This window comes from Urocitellus parryii, chromosome 6, assembly GCF_045843805.1.
Source record: "Urocitellus parryii isolate mUroPar1 chromosome 6, mUroPar1.hap1, whole genome shotgun sequence".
Lineage (NCBI taxonomy): Eukaryota > Metazoa > Chordata > Mammalia > Rodentia > Sciuridae > Urocitellus > Urocitellus parryii.
The window spans coordinates 162,185,003-162,201,647 of NC_135536.1; the positions used below are offsets into that span (position 1 = coordinate 162,185,003).

At 37.3% G+C, this 16,645-nt stretch overlaps 1 protein-coding gene across 1 annotated transcript in view; it reads right to left on the reverse strand.

Annotated features, from left to right (window-relative positions):
• Sptlc3 (serine palmitoyltransferase long chain base subunit 3) overlaps positions 1-16,645 on the reverse strand; it is a 136,892-nt gene that overhangs the window by 101,734 nt on the left and 18,513 nt on the right. The gene's annotated exons all lie outside the window — the stretch shown is intronic.

A 16,645-nucleotide genomic window follows, 5' to 3' on the forward strand; every position in this document is an offset into this window, starting at 1 on the left:
TATAATTATACAATAAATGACATTATAAGAAAACAATGAGATAACCCAGGATGTGAAACTTTCTATATGATAATTGGCCTGGTCTATTCAGAAAGTCAATTCTCATTAAAAGAAAAAAAAAAACAGGTAGAGAGGGTAGACTTAAGACAAAGAACAACCAAATTGGATTCTATTTTTAAATTATTATTATTTTTTTGCATGTGTGTGTGGATAAAAAGGTGAAAATGCTATGTTTTGAACAACTGTGGGAAAATTCAATATGAACTATAGGCATTGTTAATTTTGTTAGAAATGGTTGCAATATTATAATATTTTAATCCTGTAGATGCATGCTGAAGTATTAAGGGGGAAAGTGTTATGACAACTATAATTTTCTTTCAAATTGTTCATTCAAATTGCATGTACACATGGAGCAATTCTAGAAAAATGTTAATAATTGTTGACTCTGGATGGAGGTTATATGGGTATCCTTTATATTATTTTCCTACTTTTCTATATGTTTCCAATTTTTTATAGTAATAAGCTAAAAAACCTTTTTCTTCTATTTTAACATTTCTATGGACTGTTAGCACTAGACCATTCTGATTATTATTTGCTTAGCAGACAGTAACATAATCAATAGTTGTTCAATGTATGAGTGAGCAAATGATTTCTAATGCTGATATTTAATTAATTTTTAGTCCTTCATAAATATTTATATATTCATTTATTATTTCCTTCAGTCTATATTAGTCTATTTGAAGATTCCCTATTTCTTAAGGAAATGATCCATGAAAAAGCCATTTGACCACTTGGAATGTTAGTCTTCAGAGATTTACAAGCATCAAATATCTACTAATATTTAATGTATTAATTTAGTTTACATATGCAAACTAAATTAACACATTAATTTAGAATGATGTATTATATTAAGTAGTATTAAATAGAAATGCTGTGTGATTTAGTCTCTTGGAGTATTTTTTGCAAGGCATACAATAGATGAAAAAAATCTTGTAGATAAACATTTTGATCTCTACATTACTTTTTTTTGAAATTGGAACTTTTTTTTTTTTAACTAGAAATGTACTAGAAATGAGTTCTAAACTCAATTGTAACATATGAAACTATAAAATTTCTTGAAAAAAAAGCTTCACAACATTGTTTTTGGTGATTATATTTTGTGATATGAAAGCAAAAGCACAGGTAATAAAAGCAAAACCAGACAAATGGTAAAAATCAAACAAAAGGGTTTCTTCATATCAAAGGGAACCATCAAAAAAGTATAAAGGAAACTTACAGAACAGGAAAACATATTTGAAAAGGGCTAAAAGTAAAAACATAGATGGAACTCACACAATTTAAAAGCAAGACAACAAAGGCAACAAAAATAAATAAATAACCTAATTAAAAAATGTGCAAAGGTCCTCAAAAGTATTTTTCCAAAGAGAACATGCAAATGCCCAACAGACGTGAAATTTTGTTCAGCATCACTAATCATCAGAGAAATGTAAAGGAAAACCATATCTCATATTTGGTAATGTAGCTGTTTTCAAAAGAGTATGAGATAACATATTTGGCAACAGTGTAGGAAAAAAATTCCTGCATACTATTGATTATGAATTGGTATAATTAATATGGAAAACAGTATGTACATTTCTCAAAAAAATATTAAAAATAGACCTAATATATAATCCATCAATCCCATTTCTGAGTGCAAGAAAATGAAGTCTGTGCTTAGAAGATACATCTGGATCCCCATATTCATGGAAGTAATTTATAACAGCCAGTATATGGAAATAACTTGTATCAAACAATGAATGGTTGAATAAATAGATCATGATACACCTGTTCAACCAATTTTCTACAATGAAGCATAATTCCTCTTGTGCTTGAAGGTCAATGTGATAAGGGACAAATTACAAAGAGCAAACAAAGAGTGACAGTCTTGGAACAGAATTTTGGGTCACAGTTCTTTTATGGGCACTACTCAGAACCTTATTGTAACCTGCTCACAAATAACCCTTTTTGGCTGATCTAGAGGATGGCTAAGTTATATAAGTGCTTGTAGGGCAATAAACATGTAGGATGTTCAAGGTCGGCCTCTGAGGGTCAGCAGATTTTCTCTTTCTCCTTTCCTGCCCACATTTCATCTCTAAACTCCGCATATGCCCAAATAAAATAGAGCATTTCCCATGAAATCCATGGGTACTTTCTGCTTGAATAGGCTCTGAGGCAAGCTTCCTCTCTCTTAGTTGAACAGATAGTTCAACTAGATGTAAATAAGGCCCTCCGTTGGTTGCACAGGCTGGGCCTGGGAAACTTTGTTCTTTATTCTCCCTTGACATGTTTTATAACAAAGGAGAAGTTTTCAAAGTTTATCAGCCCCAAATAATGTCTATTTTCCTGTCTTATTTAATTTAAATTTTATTTCACAGCAAGAACATGAGAGACCTTCATAGAGAACAAAAAATTTTCTTGGTGTTTTCCTTAACAGATGGAAAGTGACTCATTTACCACATTCCTTTATTTAGAGTTGAAGTCAGTCACACCTCTTGGAAAGGATTTCTCAATGTGAGATTGGATAGTTATTTTGAAATACGGGATTTTTGTCCTATTAAAGTAGATGAAGCATAACATCTTGCTTAATAAGTTTGTATTAATTAAGCATGCATCATTGCTGCAGACACAGCACTATGATCTGTAATACATGGTGGTTTGTTCTACCTTTCCTTACACATCTTTCAAAATAAACAGAGCTTAAGCCACCTTGCCCAGAGTGATTAGTCACTTGGAGCCTGGTGACACCTTGAAGTTTGTTTTCTTCTTGCACTCTTATCACATCTGGATATAAATAGGTGCTTGGACCTACTGGGAGAAGCAGATGATTTATCTTCCACTCAATTTGTCAGTTCCTTTGCCAGTTGTCATAGGCTAACATGAAAGGTGATATGAAATCAGTAAATACAATCTTTCTCCCAGAGTCAATGGTGCAATGGGGTGTCCAAAGTCCTATTAAAGTGTGTGTGTGTGCAAATGACCATGATGTACTGATAATGTAAATGACATATGGAAGACACAAATGCGATCCTATCACATTAAGTGATCAGGAGTGCCTTTCGGAAGGAGGTTGAATTAGAGTCCAGCCTTGATGGAGCATAATGATGGAGAAGATGTGCACAGGTGTCAGGCTGCCTGGGCTTAAATCCAGGCACTGATTTCATTTGCTGACTATGTGACCTTGTGCAAATCACTTAGTTTCCCTGGATGTTAAATGTATCAAGGATAAAATGGGACCAACAAATGTTACTTTGAAAATTAAATAAGATATACATGTGCAACATATTTACTTGTTGCAAATCTCATTAAATATTAGAATTTTCATGATATCTTCTGACTAGAGATGACTGTTGAAGCTGTTAGAATGGATAGTGCTACTTTTAGAGAAACCTTTTGGGAAGGAGAAAAGAGAAGAGAATATATGCACACACACACACACACACACACACACACAGTCTTGTTCAATACCTATACATAGGGGGCATTAGAAGACTGAGGGTCCAGTAACAAGACAGAAAGTGTAAGAAAGAAGAGAGACATGCAGGGGCTCAATAGTTATTGAGGGTTGAAATAGATCACTGTGTATGGGGAGTCTCACAAGACAACTTGAGCAAGTGGTTTTTATCAGCCTATTATAACTGCCATTTTATTAGGCCAACAGGATTTAAGAAGAGAGAGGCTGGGGAGGTGATAGGGCTGAGAGTTGTTACTAATCATCAAAGAAATGTAGTGGTGGAGAACGAGACAAAGAAAATGTGGTGGCTTTGGATACTAGTAGTGATGGGAGATACTTATTTTGGAATAAAAAAAAATAGTGTCTTTTGGAGCTGAGAAAAACATTTCATAGATCAAGGTTAATTGGAGAGAAAGGTAAGAGATACTGTAAGTTCTAGAATGAGATCTCCTAAGGAAGATGGAATGAGGAGCCCACATGACTATCCTAACCATAACAACACACCATCTCAGCACTTTGGGGAACTTGGGTTGCAGACTCTGGTTCTGCTCTAGGTTCTTGGGTATATAACAAAAAAATGAAAAGGGTTGGGGATATAGCTTAGTGGTAGAGTGCATGCTTCAAAATAAATTCAAAAGACTGAGAAAACCAAGAGAATTCTGTTGATTTACCACCCATTCACAAGTAACCTATTGTTGTCAGAATGAGGTATCCCATGTAACATGCACATTCATTCCATCATGCTGCTGGGTCATTCCTTGGAAAGGAAAGTCCAGATGAGGAGGCTTTCAGGCCTTGGTCACTCTACAAGAGCAGAAAGTTCAGCATGATGTTGAAATGCCAAAGGAACCCCAGAGCACTGGAAATAAGGAGATCATGTTCCTTTCTGAAGTGGACTACATACAGAGTTTTCCACATTATGATCAAGAATTAACATATAGGTGCTCCTCTGAGAACACAAACTTTCAAAGATACTGGCATTTGGGGAATGAATCTCCACTTACATTGTACAAGTGAAGTTTTTACAGGGATGCAAAACTACTGCAAAATATGTGGAATAAGAGATTTATTTTAAATATTGTACTGTATCAAGATACAGAAGCTGATTTAAAAAAAAATAGTGGCAGGAGAGACCATTTCCCTAATGGTCACATAAAGAACTCCATAGATGCTTTTTAAAAATTAAAAAAAAAAATCTGATAAAATAATCAAAATGAAACTTTTTAAAGTGTCTGGAAATTGCTTTAAGGGCATATAGCAAATGAAGAAAGGTCTGTTCAAGATGACCTACTGAATAACCTAAAAGAGACTGTGAAAATAATGAGAGGCTGTGAAAACAGTGAGAGACTGTGGCACCAAGCCGTGACCCATTCTCTCCCTCCACTCCTCCACCTTCCAGCTCAGCATGAAAAAATTTCCCTTCTGAGCAGGTATAGCTAAGTGGATGGGGCTTCCTCTCCCCTGATCCAGTCCAGGACTATGATACATTCCCTGAGAGAAGCATGCCTTTCTTATCACCCCAGGTCTATTTTGCAGAGGCTAAATTCCTTGCAAGTATGTCTGAGAGATTGGGAGTTCCCTTCTTCCTCTGAACACCCACTCTTAAAGTGGAACCTCTTCACTAGGCTTGGCATGCTGGAAATACTGCAGCCCCAGTTGTCCTTACCCCAGCTCACTAGCAGGATATGGTTTCTGTGGAGGAAGAGGAAAACCGGAAGCTACTGTCCCACCCACATCCCTGCTCATAAAACTCTGCTCATGTCCCATCTAGAGAGTGAGGCCACATTCTGCACCCAGCTCAGAAACAGTAGCTTATTGGCTTTGCCCAGGAAGAAGGATTGATCATAAAAACACAGATTAGTAAAGGATTCACTAAGGGAATTGATTGTATTTGGAATGGAGAGCAGGAAAGTGTAAGGCTTCAGGATACCTTTGGAAACCATGGAGATTTTGCTGGTAAACAATTCAGAGGGGATTGGTTCTTCACAAAAACAAGCTAAACGGTGGGCAGTTGTCAGTTCATTAAAGAGAACCAGGGAAATAAGCTAAGAAGAGTCCTCTTGGGGTCAGAACCTCAAAAAACTGGCCTCAAAACACTACTTATGTCAAGGATCATGAATTTGATTGGATCAAATTGTGGAACAACTTGTGCCCCAGGGTACTGTCAAAACCAATAGAGCCAATAAATAGTGGAGACCAGCTGCTGGGACTGATACCAATAAAAGCAGATAGCTTAACAGATTAGGGAAAAAGATAGTAAGAGACTTGCTACAGCCACTGTCATTCCAGGGTAGATAGTAAAGGCTGCATTCTCTAAGGAGAGACTCTGTACTGTGAGTTAAATAGATGAGAACAGCTCAGCTATATCTCACTGAATTTAAGTTTGTATAAATCTGAAACAATTTTGAAAAGTTAACACACACACACACACACACACACTATTTATGTTAAGCCCTAGAATCATCACAAAGAAAACATTAAAAAATATGAAAATCATTGAAATATATCCATTGTAGAAAATTGCCACACTAGAAAATATACATGTCATGGAAAAGAAAGCACTAAATGAAAATAGGGGAACAAAAAGGACATGAGTGAGACATACAAAAAGTAAAAGTTAAAGTGGCAGACACAAATCCAACTCCTTTAATCACAACTGTAAAATTATGGATCAACCAATTCAATCAAGTGGCAGAGTAACAAGCTAAATAAAAACAAAATTAAATCCACCCATATGTTGTCCACTGGAGACATACTTCATAGTCACAGATCCAAGTAAGTTAAATTGGAAAGAATGGAAAAAGATCATAAAAACAGCAATCAAGGGCTTGGTACGTAGCTCAGTGGCAGAGTGTTCACATAGCATGTGTGAGGCCTTGGGCTCAATCCCTGTACCACTAAAAAGAAGAATAAAATTTAAAAAAGTAAACAGTAGCCCTAAGAAAGCTGGATTGGCTGTATTAATAAACTTTAAACCAAACTGTAATCAGAAGTAAAAAGGGGCATTTTATAATGATAAAATGGTTAAGCCACTAGGAAGATGTGATAATGATAACAGATATGGGATATTTAAGTTTATCTGAAAGGTTTGTTTTTATTGTTATTTAACTTTTTAAAAAAAATTTTGGATTTTAACCTAAACCAAGCCTCAATGGGTTGCCTGTGTTAGCTAATGCTCTGCCAGAAGACACAAGGTGCTCACAATAGACTGCAAACTGACTATCCATTAGAAAGAGAGATGTATTATAGAGAGATGTCCAGAGTACTGTGGGAATTGGGAGGAAGATGTACCTAACACTGGCTAGAACATGGAGAAAATGTTTTATGAATCAGGGGATAATTGACCAAAGGCTTGGGGGATGAGAGTAGGGAAGATAAGGGCAGTGGCAATGGATAGAAAGATCCTTAAGATATAATTGAGAGCTTCAGGAGAGATATTCATCACCTTTCTCTTGGACCACTGCATTTACCTTCTGTGTGGTTTGTTTATTCTATACTGACTTCTCAATTCTGCATTTGCTAGATAATTTTATCCCTAGCTATTTCCAAAGTGTTCCCTAGATAGAGATGACCATCAACACAAAGGATGGTCATCCTAATACTGACCTCTGCCGCCTCTGGAGGATTTGCAGTATACAGAAGCTGGGTTGTAAGAGCCAGAGGAGAGAACTTTCTTGTTCATTACTGCATCCCCCTGTGTGCCTCTGGGCTTATGCATGATGCTGAACAAATATTTATTGAATCAACAAATATTTGCTTATATGACATATATGATATACTTGGTAGACATCATTATCCAAAGTACATGTATGAAGACATGAATTGGCGTGAACATACTTTATATACAAACAGAGATATGAGAAATTGTGGTCTATATGTGTAATAAGAATTGGAATGCATTCCACTGTCCTGTATTTAAAAAATAAAATCAATTAAATATTAAAAAATAAAAAAATTAATGTTTAATAAAAATACTGAAGTGAAAAACAAACTTTGGATAGCCTAGTATGTGTATCAAATGTGTTTTCCACCTTTTATATAAATTTACCTATGCCATGGCAAAAGCTTTCTTTGGAAAGTGTTAGTTTCAACATAAAGCTAAGTTGCTTAAAGCAGAAGATAATGCCCAGCCTGATTCCCATCTTCCATTTGTTGTATGCATCATTAAACTATGTCCACTTCATACCCTGCTTTTTATACTTTCCTAATTTTTTTGTGTGCTGTCACTTTTCTGTAATTTCTGCAATTTTTTCCTAGCTGTACTTCCTGCTTTTTATCTATCTATATATCTATTTATTTTTGCCTGCTTTATTACCAGCTCTGCTTAAGACCCAGCTCTGGCTTCACTAAAAAGATCCAGGCTAAATATTCTTGCTGCATGACACCATCAGTACAGTTAACTTATTGTTTTATAAAACTATTTTGACAACATATTAAAAGACAAGTCATTAAATAAATATTTTCTATTCATTAGAAAGAGAACAGAAAATAAAAGATAACTTGCAAAAATAGTAGCTTTCATTATCTCACACAAAGGACCTTCAAGTATTTTAACACTACTGTTCAGTGTGGCAAAGATTTTGGTTATTCACCAAATCCATTTTTTTTTCTCTTTTCTCACAGCGAGGCTACATTTTCCACATCCCTTCTATACAAATGTAACCATGTGGCTTAGTTCTAGCTAATTAGAAATGGGTAGATGTGAAATGTGCCACTTCTGCACCTGGACAATAAGTCTCTCTGTTCTATTGTCATCTGAATATTGACAGCCAAGGTGACCTTGGAAGCTACACATTAAAAATTGTAGGGCCTTTGTTTGCTGATCCCCTGAAAAGTTTTGCAGAGCAGAGTCTTCTCCACCTTTCTCAACTTTCTATTACTGACAATTTGACTTAATATGAGTGAGGTAGATATTTCTATTGAGTTATGCCATTGAGATTTGGTAGTTTACACATTATAAAACTTAGTACCTTAATACATACATACAATACAAATATTGTTAAAATTCTTGTACTCCAGAGGATAGGAGAGTAGTGTGTGCTTAGCAAGCTGAGGTCCTGGATTTAGTTCCCGCACAAATTGATTTTTTCCTCATTTTTAATCCTTGCTTAAAAGGGTTTAGAAGAAGTCTGAGAAGAAAGTCACCTCTTCAAAGAAACTTCTGCCTCAGGACTCACCTGAGCTGACCAAAATTCTAGTTTGAGTCTGGGAAAATGTAAGCCAGAAAACTCAAAAGATTCAATTCTTGATTTAATAAGCATCTCTTGGTATTAAGTAGTACATGTTGGAAAATGGTACATTGCAAGTTTGAGGCTTCAGTGACACTAGAAGTTGGAGATAAAGAGACAGGTTATAAACAGAACTTTCTATATTAGCTACTCCAACCCTTTCTTTTTATTGATGAGCCAATTCAGTATTTGAGAGGTGAAGTTGGTTTCTCGTCATCACTACTTTTAGTTTCATTCACCTGATAAGTTGGCTAGTAACCAGGGCAGTCCATGAGGAGAGCCACAGACTTCAATAGGTACAACCAGAATGGTGAGTTGAGAAATTCACAGGAGCAACATGATTGTACTAAGTGGGTCTAAATGGAGCCTTAGTAAGATGACCAGTGAATATCTTCTGAAGGAATGTGTGAATGAGGAAGAGCCAAGACTGGGAAACTTGGGAGAGGAGAGGAGGAAGGAAATTCCAGGAGAGGAGACCTGGCTTGAACATTCATTGGTTTGAAATGAGGTCCTAGGACCTTGAAGAGACCTCTAGCTGGATCTCCCATCATACATACTTGAAGATGAGATGCATACAACCCCTTGGAATTGAATATGAGAAAGTTTTCCCATGGCAAGGTAAGATAGACATTCTCTTTTAGGTACTGTGTAAGAAAGTTGTGCCATCATTGGAATGCCACCTTATCATAACTGCAGAAGGAATGCAAGGCACAAAGATCTGTAAACTAGAACCTACCTGGGGAGGCAGCTAGGGTGGAGGTGCCAAAGTTTATTGGACATGATTCAACTTTGGAGCTGAGTGGCTGTCATTCACCACCTTGTAAGGTTGCATTCTTTTGACCTGGCTTACAATCACCTGGCTCACTTGAGGAACAGAGAGCTTTTATTAAGTTGGGCTGATTAACCAGAAAAAACAATGCAACAGTTAAATATCTCTGAGAATAAATACCACATTTTTGACCAATTATAATGTGCTATTTGAGAATAATGTTTATCTGTAAGGTGCTCAAAAGCTTTTATGGACAGTACATGGTATTCTTAAGAATTTATTTATTTATTTGCATGATATCCCTAAGAATTATCTTCACTTAGTAAAAATGATACAAGGGTGTTAAGCAACTTGGTCAAGATTATAAAGCAGAAAAAGCCAAGACTTTGAATCTGTTATCTCCACAACTTGAGAATTGAAGCCAGAAGGAAGTATGAATTTAGACCTCTGAGACAAGACAGATTGGAACATATTTCAGAAATAAAGTAACCATGGGCTGAATCTTTTGTTTTCCCACTAATAGCTGCAAACACTCTTTGGGAAGATTGACTGTTCTGTGCATGAGAAGGCATGAGGAGATTACTCAGGTAGTCTCACTAAAGATTGCATCCTCATCAAGCTCATATGTAGTGGAGAGATAAAAATGCACACACCGATTATGACTAGAAAGCAAAAAGTATCCCAACATCTAATCAAGTACCATAGTGGTAGCTAAAAGGAAATAAGAGTTCCGTTATCATTTCATATTTCAGCACTTTTTCATTGATTGATTCATTCACCCATTCATTCAACACACACATAGAGTAAGATTGAATACCTACTCTGTGCCAGCTTTTGTGCTGGGTCCAGGTGACACAGAAGTGAGCAAAAGGACACAGCTCCTGACCTCATGGTCTAGACCTGTGCTGTCCAATACAGAAATCATTATCCACACGTGGCTAAGTTTCTTTTAAACTTAACTAATTAAAATTAAATACATTTAGAAATTTAGATCCTCTCTTGCACTAGCCACATGTCAAGTGTTCAACAGCCACATGTGGTTTGTGGTTACTATACTGGAGAGGACTTAGTAGAACATTTCCATCATTGTAGGAAATTCTGTTGTTCAGATGTTTGAGAATTATGGCCCAGAGGCCAGATTTTGCCCACAGCCTGATTTGGTAAACAAAACTTTATCAGAACACGGCTATAAACATTTGTTCATGTTTTTTTCCAAGGCTGCTCTTGTGATATGATGGCAGTGTTGAGTAACTGTGATAGACTGAATGGCCTACAGAGTTAAAAATATTTACTATCTGCCCCTTAGCAAAAAAAAAAAAAAAAAAAATTGGGCAATGTCTGGTATAGATAGAAATACAAATGTAAAACAATACTTACAAAAAGAGAGATGGTGATTAAGTAAGGATGCTGTGGAATAGATAGCATACGGATCTGACCTAATTCACACAAAGGGAAAGGCCTCCCCAAAGAAGATGTTATTTAAAATGAAATATAAAGAATTAGTAGGAGTTTAACAGGAGTAGAAAGTCTCTCCAAAAGAAAACGGAGCTTGGGGAAGTGGAAGAAGGAAGTGAGGGATAGGTGTGGCTGAATGTCAGTTCCACGACAAGGGACTCTCCACTTTGTCCATTGATAGTACTCTAGCACCGAAAGCAGCCTCTAACAGGTAGAAAGTGTTCAGTAAATATTTGATGAATAAATGGATATGTAAATGAGCAGTCTGAGGTTATGCAGGACAGGTAAATCAAGTTATGAATTGCTGCCTTGATCCTAATAAGAGAAGCCACTGATGAATTAAAATAAATGATGGCCTGATCAGATATGCACTCTCAAAAGTGCCCTAAGAAGGTGGCATGGAAAAGGATATTCATGCAGATTTCACATGCAGTGATTCATGGCAATTGGTGGAAGAAAAAGACAACAAAGCCAACTTGCTCAGTTGACTCTGGAATTTTGACCCTCTGACTAAAAATCAAAAGAAGAGAGTCTCCAAACTGTACAGAAATGAACCAACCGAGGAGGTTTTGAACATCACAGTGTGGCATGCACTGTGGCATTTCTTCATGGTGCTGCTGGGCAGCCATGACTCATAGATGAGTTATAAGGAGGGTGGGGCTCCTGAGTCATTTGGCTGAGTTCAGTGAACTGAACTTGTATTAGGAACAATGTTTTTTTCCCCACTCTTTGAATCAAAATGAACCAATTTCTTCTTGTTCCTAGTTGATGCTGAGCTGCGGTTTTTGGTTCCCACCCCAAACTTCCCATCCCCTGGGGCTAGACCAAACAAGGTCTGCCATTCAGCAGCACGCAGAAGCACAAATCCTTCTGACCCAGAAAGTCAGAAACTTGCCAGGGAGTCAGCTGCTGCTTCTTTCTCTGTGTTGGTTAGGAACTGACTCTTTGTTGCACATACCTCTTGCTTTCTCTACCCTCCTTCACTGCCTGTCACTCCATATAATCTGGATCATCATTTGAAGAGATAATGCCAAGTTGAGTGTACATAGATTCACTTTGTTATTCACAGAAAGCAGCACATGTTGTTTTATTTTCCTTAAAAACCTTTCAAGTCCATGAAAAATAAGTATAATGTCTCCAAACAGCCAATTCACTAAGAATAAAGCACTATGATTTATTTTGCTGCTTCCAAGAAATCTGGTATCGATGGCAAATAATAGAAAAAAAGATAACATCTCCCAGAACAAGCCTAACCTTGACTAGTCTTTACCTGTACTCCAGGATCAACTACTTTAGCAGATACATGCATTTTTTTTAGCCTTATTAGTTTTTGAGCCTGAAGTAATGGCTGGGTGCAAGGCCTAAGTCATTTGATTGAGGTACTCAGACCTGGGACCTAAGGATAGCATGCAATGTTATACTTAGTGAAATAAAACTGATATTTGTGACTTATTTTGATGGATTAATAATTACTGGCCAATTATTTTGGCCAGTAGATCATTTTTTACAGATTATCATGTTCAGTACTTTTATTTCTGAGTATAATACTGAGTCAGTAGACATTTTATTCCGTTGCATTGGTTAAAAAATTAACCAATAGGAGGCATGACCCCTTAGAGAACAGGCATCCTCTCTTGTCATAAACTCGCAATCCTGCTGTGGGATTTTCCTAAGCACCCTAAATCATTCCCACAAGCTGACAAAAAGTGTTAGTGCCAAAGGCCCCAAGAGGGTTTGTTCTTGGATCTGTGATGTCCAAGGATATATTGTGTAGAGGTTATTTTGAGAACTTGGGCAAAAGACTACACCTGTTTGAGTCTCTGTTGCTTCATATTTAAAATAAAATCAAATAGCTCTACCAATAGTAAAAAGATATGAGTGTTAAAGATTGGGTCCCGGGTATGAATTTCATATTCTAGTGAAGACTAAAAGCAAAAGGGATTCAGTTTTAAAGGAAAAGGAAACTGTAACTGTGGTGAATTTTGACTTGGGGGTTTGTGTTAGTCAGCTTTTTAACACAATGACCAAAATACCTGACAAGAGCAACTTAGGAGAGAAAAACTTTATTTGGGGCTCACAGTTTCAGAGATTTCAATGCATGGTCAACTGATTCCATTGCTCTGGGCCTAAGGTGAGGCCGAGCATCAGAGGTGGAAGAGCATAGCAGAGAACTGTTCTGCTTGTGGTGGTCTGGAAGCAGAAAGAGACAAGGAAAGGGGCTGCAGGAAAGATGAACCCTTCCAGAGCATGCTTCCAGTGACCCACCTCCTCCAGCCATGCCCCACCTGCCTCCAGTTACCACCCAGTCAGTCACTCAAGCTAGGATAACTGATTAGGTTACAGCTCTCATCATCTAATCATTTCACTGCTGAATATTCCTGCATTAACACAAGAGCTCTTGGGAGATTTGTATATCCAAACTATAACATTCTGCCCTGACCCTCAAAAGCTCATGTTCATCTCACAGTGAAAAATGCATTTAGTTCATGTCCAAGAGTCCCCATAATCTTACAGTTACAGCACTGCCCCAAAGTCTAAGTTCAGTGCCTCCTCTGAGGCTCTTAGCTGTGGCCCATATAAAAATTAAAAGCAAGTTACATTTATTCAATATACAGTGACACAGAGTAAACCTTTCTATTCTAAAAGGGAGGAATAGAGGCATTGAAAGAAGGGATAGGACAAAAACAAGACTGGAAACCCAGCTGGGCAGAGTCCGATGGCTACAACTCCCACTTCTTGGCACATGGTGGCAAGATGCCATCTTTACAAGGCTCATGCAGCCCCATCCCTTTGGTCTTGCTTGTTGCAGTTCTCTTCCCTTTTTCTAAGCCTGGTTCTCTCTGTACCTAGCAGCTGTCCTTTGCAGACAGTTCACTTTACTCGTATCTCTTAATTCTTGGGGTCTCCATTTCAGCTTGGGCCTCAACCTCATAGCTTCACGCATCACCCTGTCAGAGGCAGCCTGCAGGGATTCCAATCCTGCTACATTTTTTTTCCAGGCCTCCCAGGCTTCCTTTGAAATATTGGTGGACATCTTTAGGAACCTCCTAACTTTAGCATCCTGCATTCCTGCAGAACCACCACCACATGGTCTGCCACCAACTCAGGCAGCAGCTGAGCTCCCTAGGATCATGATTGCAGTAGCCTCTGAGTGTCTGGATGGATAGACATGATGAAAACACCTTCTAGGTCACCCTGTGCAGGAAGGGTGCCCCATGAACTCTTCTCAAAGGAATTTTTACTTTAACACCCTTGAGCCTGAGATAGGAGTCGTATTGTCAATTTTTGAGATGCTTTTCCATTGTTTCTGTGGAAAAAAATACTTAAAATTTCTTTAGTGCTGATAATTTGTTCAACCAACATATCTTCCTTGCCCTCAGTTTTACATACACTTTTCTAGCCAAACTGAAAGTTTAAAAAATCCTTCTGCTCTGCTTTTCACTCTTGATTCTCACAGTAAACTTGGCTAAATGCTGCCAACAATTTTCAAGCCACCTCTTGAATTCTGTACTACCTTGGAATTTCTTCCACCAGGTTAAGTAGTCCATCACCTTTACATTCAACCTCACAGAAAGTCTCAAGACATGGGCAAAATTTCGACAACTTTTTTGCCATAATGTAACATGAATGGATGGCCTCCAGTCCAAATCCCACTTGAGTTCTCATTCCTCTCTAAAATCTCACAAGCACGGTGTTTATTGTTCAAATTCCTATCTGCATTCTGGTTTTCTGAGTGCCCACCAGACTCACCCATTAAGCTCTGCTGATGACATTCTAAGGCTTCTCTAGCCTGCATCCCCAAACTTTTAAGAACTCTTACCACAAACCACTTCCAAAAGCTTCTGAACCACATAGTCAGGTTAATCACAGCCATGATCAATTTCTGCGTTAGCCAACTTTTCATTGCTGAGACCAAAACCTGACAAGAATAACCTAGAGGAGGAAAAGTTTATTTTGGGCCCATGGTTTCAGAGGTTTCAGTCCATGATCAGCCAACTCCATTGCTCTAGATCTGAAATGAGGCCGAGTACCATGGCAGGAAAATGTAGCAGAGAACAGGATCTTTGCTTGTGCCAGCCAGGAAGCAAGGAGAAAGACAGGAAGGGGATACAGGAAAGATGGACCCTTCTAAGGCATGCTTCTAGCGACCACCCCCTCTAGCCAGGCTCCACCTGCCTGCAGTTACCACCCAGTCAGTCCACTCAAAGTTAGGATGGATTGATTGGGTTAAAGTTCTAGTAGTTTTAATCATTTCCCCTTGAATATTCCTGCATTAACACAAGAACTTTGGGGGAACACCTCATAACCAAACCATAATAGGATTTGACAAAACATAGAACCAATGAGGAAAAACAACCCACTCCTATTTTTGTATCCTTCTGTCAGTTATTATAATCATTCCCAAATGTTCATCTGCAGCTCTATGAAGATATTTGCTAAAATTTTTGCTGATTCATGGGAACATTAGAAAATAATATATATGCACTTATTTATATAGTATATTATACATACATATAAATTATATATATATGCACATATATGCATGCATACACATTATTTTTCTTAAGGACTATCCATTAATCAGATATGATGTCATCATTAATTTTTTGGTTGACAAACCATTTTTTTGTGTGGATGTATAGTTGATGATGATAGCAGATCATGGGTTATAATTTTTCAAATCATGGTTAAAAAAAAAGTTGGCACACTAAAATTCATTTTAAAAAAATCTGACAGTTTTCTAAAGTCTGAATTCCACTGGGCTGAATCACTAGACATCAGCCTTCTGAGTTTTGACACTTTATGAATAGAAACTTCTGGTCCTATTGAAAAACATATCAATAATATGTAAAAGAAATTGTAGATAACATGGTTTCTGGAGATCTGAGATCCTTTCTGCCATTATTATTTTAATGCTTGAGAAGATTTAAAGCGAGATTTCTTTAGGATTAAATATCAGAGTTGGTGGCTTAAAAATATGCCAAGTTGCAAAAACCCAAGGGTCCCTACCATCCCGCTGATGTAATTAGCTTGAGCAAGCTCAGCAATGAGTAAACTAATTCATTTTCCCTTGCTCTGTCTGAAAGCAAATCTTTACTATGTCATGATTTTAAAAAAGGAGTTGAAGCTGATCCAAGACTCAGAGGAATGTGATTTTAAGGAATATCCATCCTATGTAACATAAAGACATGAAGACAAAGGTAAATAATTTTTAAAGAGAGATTCATAGGAAGCCTGGCTTTCTGACATGCCTTGTAAAATATCTTTATTGCCTTGATTTGGAAATCTAAAATAGAAATCAACATTATTCTTTCAGTCTTTTAGAATCACATTAAAAAAATTACTAATCCTGAGCCCCAAAGTTATTTTTCATTTCTTTTTTTGAACTTGCATATGTGCTAAATTAAAATACTGAAGAACAGAGACTGATTTTTTTTAACCTCCTACCTATTCTTATAAGGAGCAGCTGATGGAGTTTTATATACTAAATAAATGCTTGACAAAATGTCTGCTGCAGCCAATCCTTCAAGACATTCCTGATCTTAGAGTCAGCATGTGTGGGATTATTATCCTGCTCTGTTCCCATTATCCAGATGACTGTGGTCTCTCATTAGTGAGCCACAGCTTTTTTATCCTTAAAATTTACCTACCAGCATCAAACAACTCACTGGACCATTGAGGATCCAGTTAGGTTCTGGATGT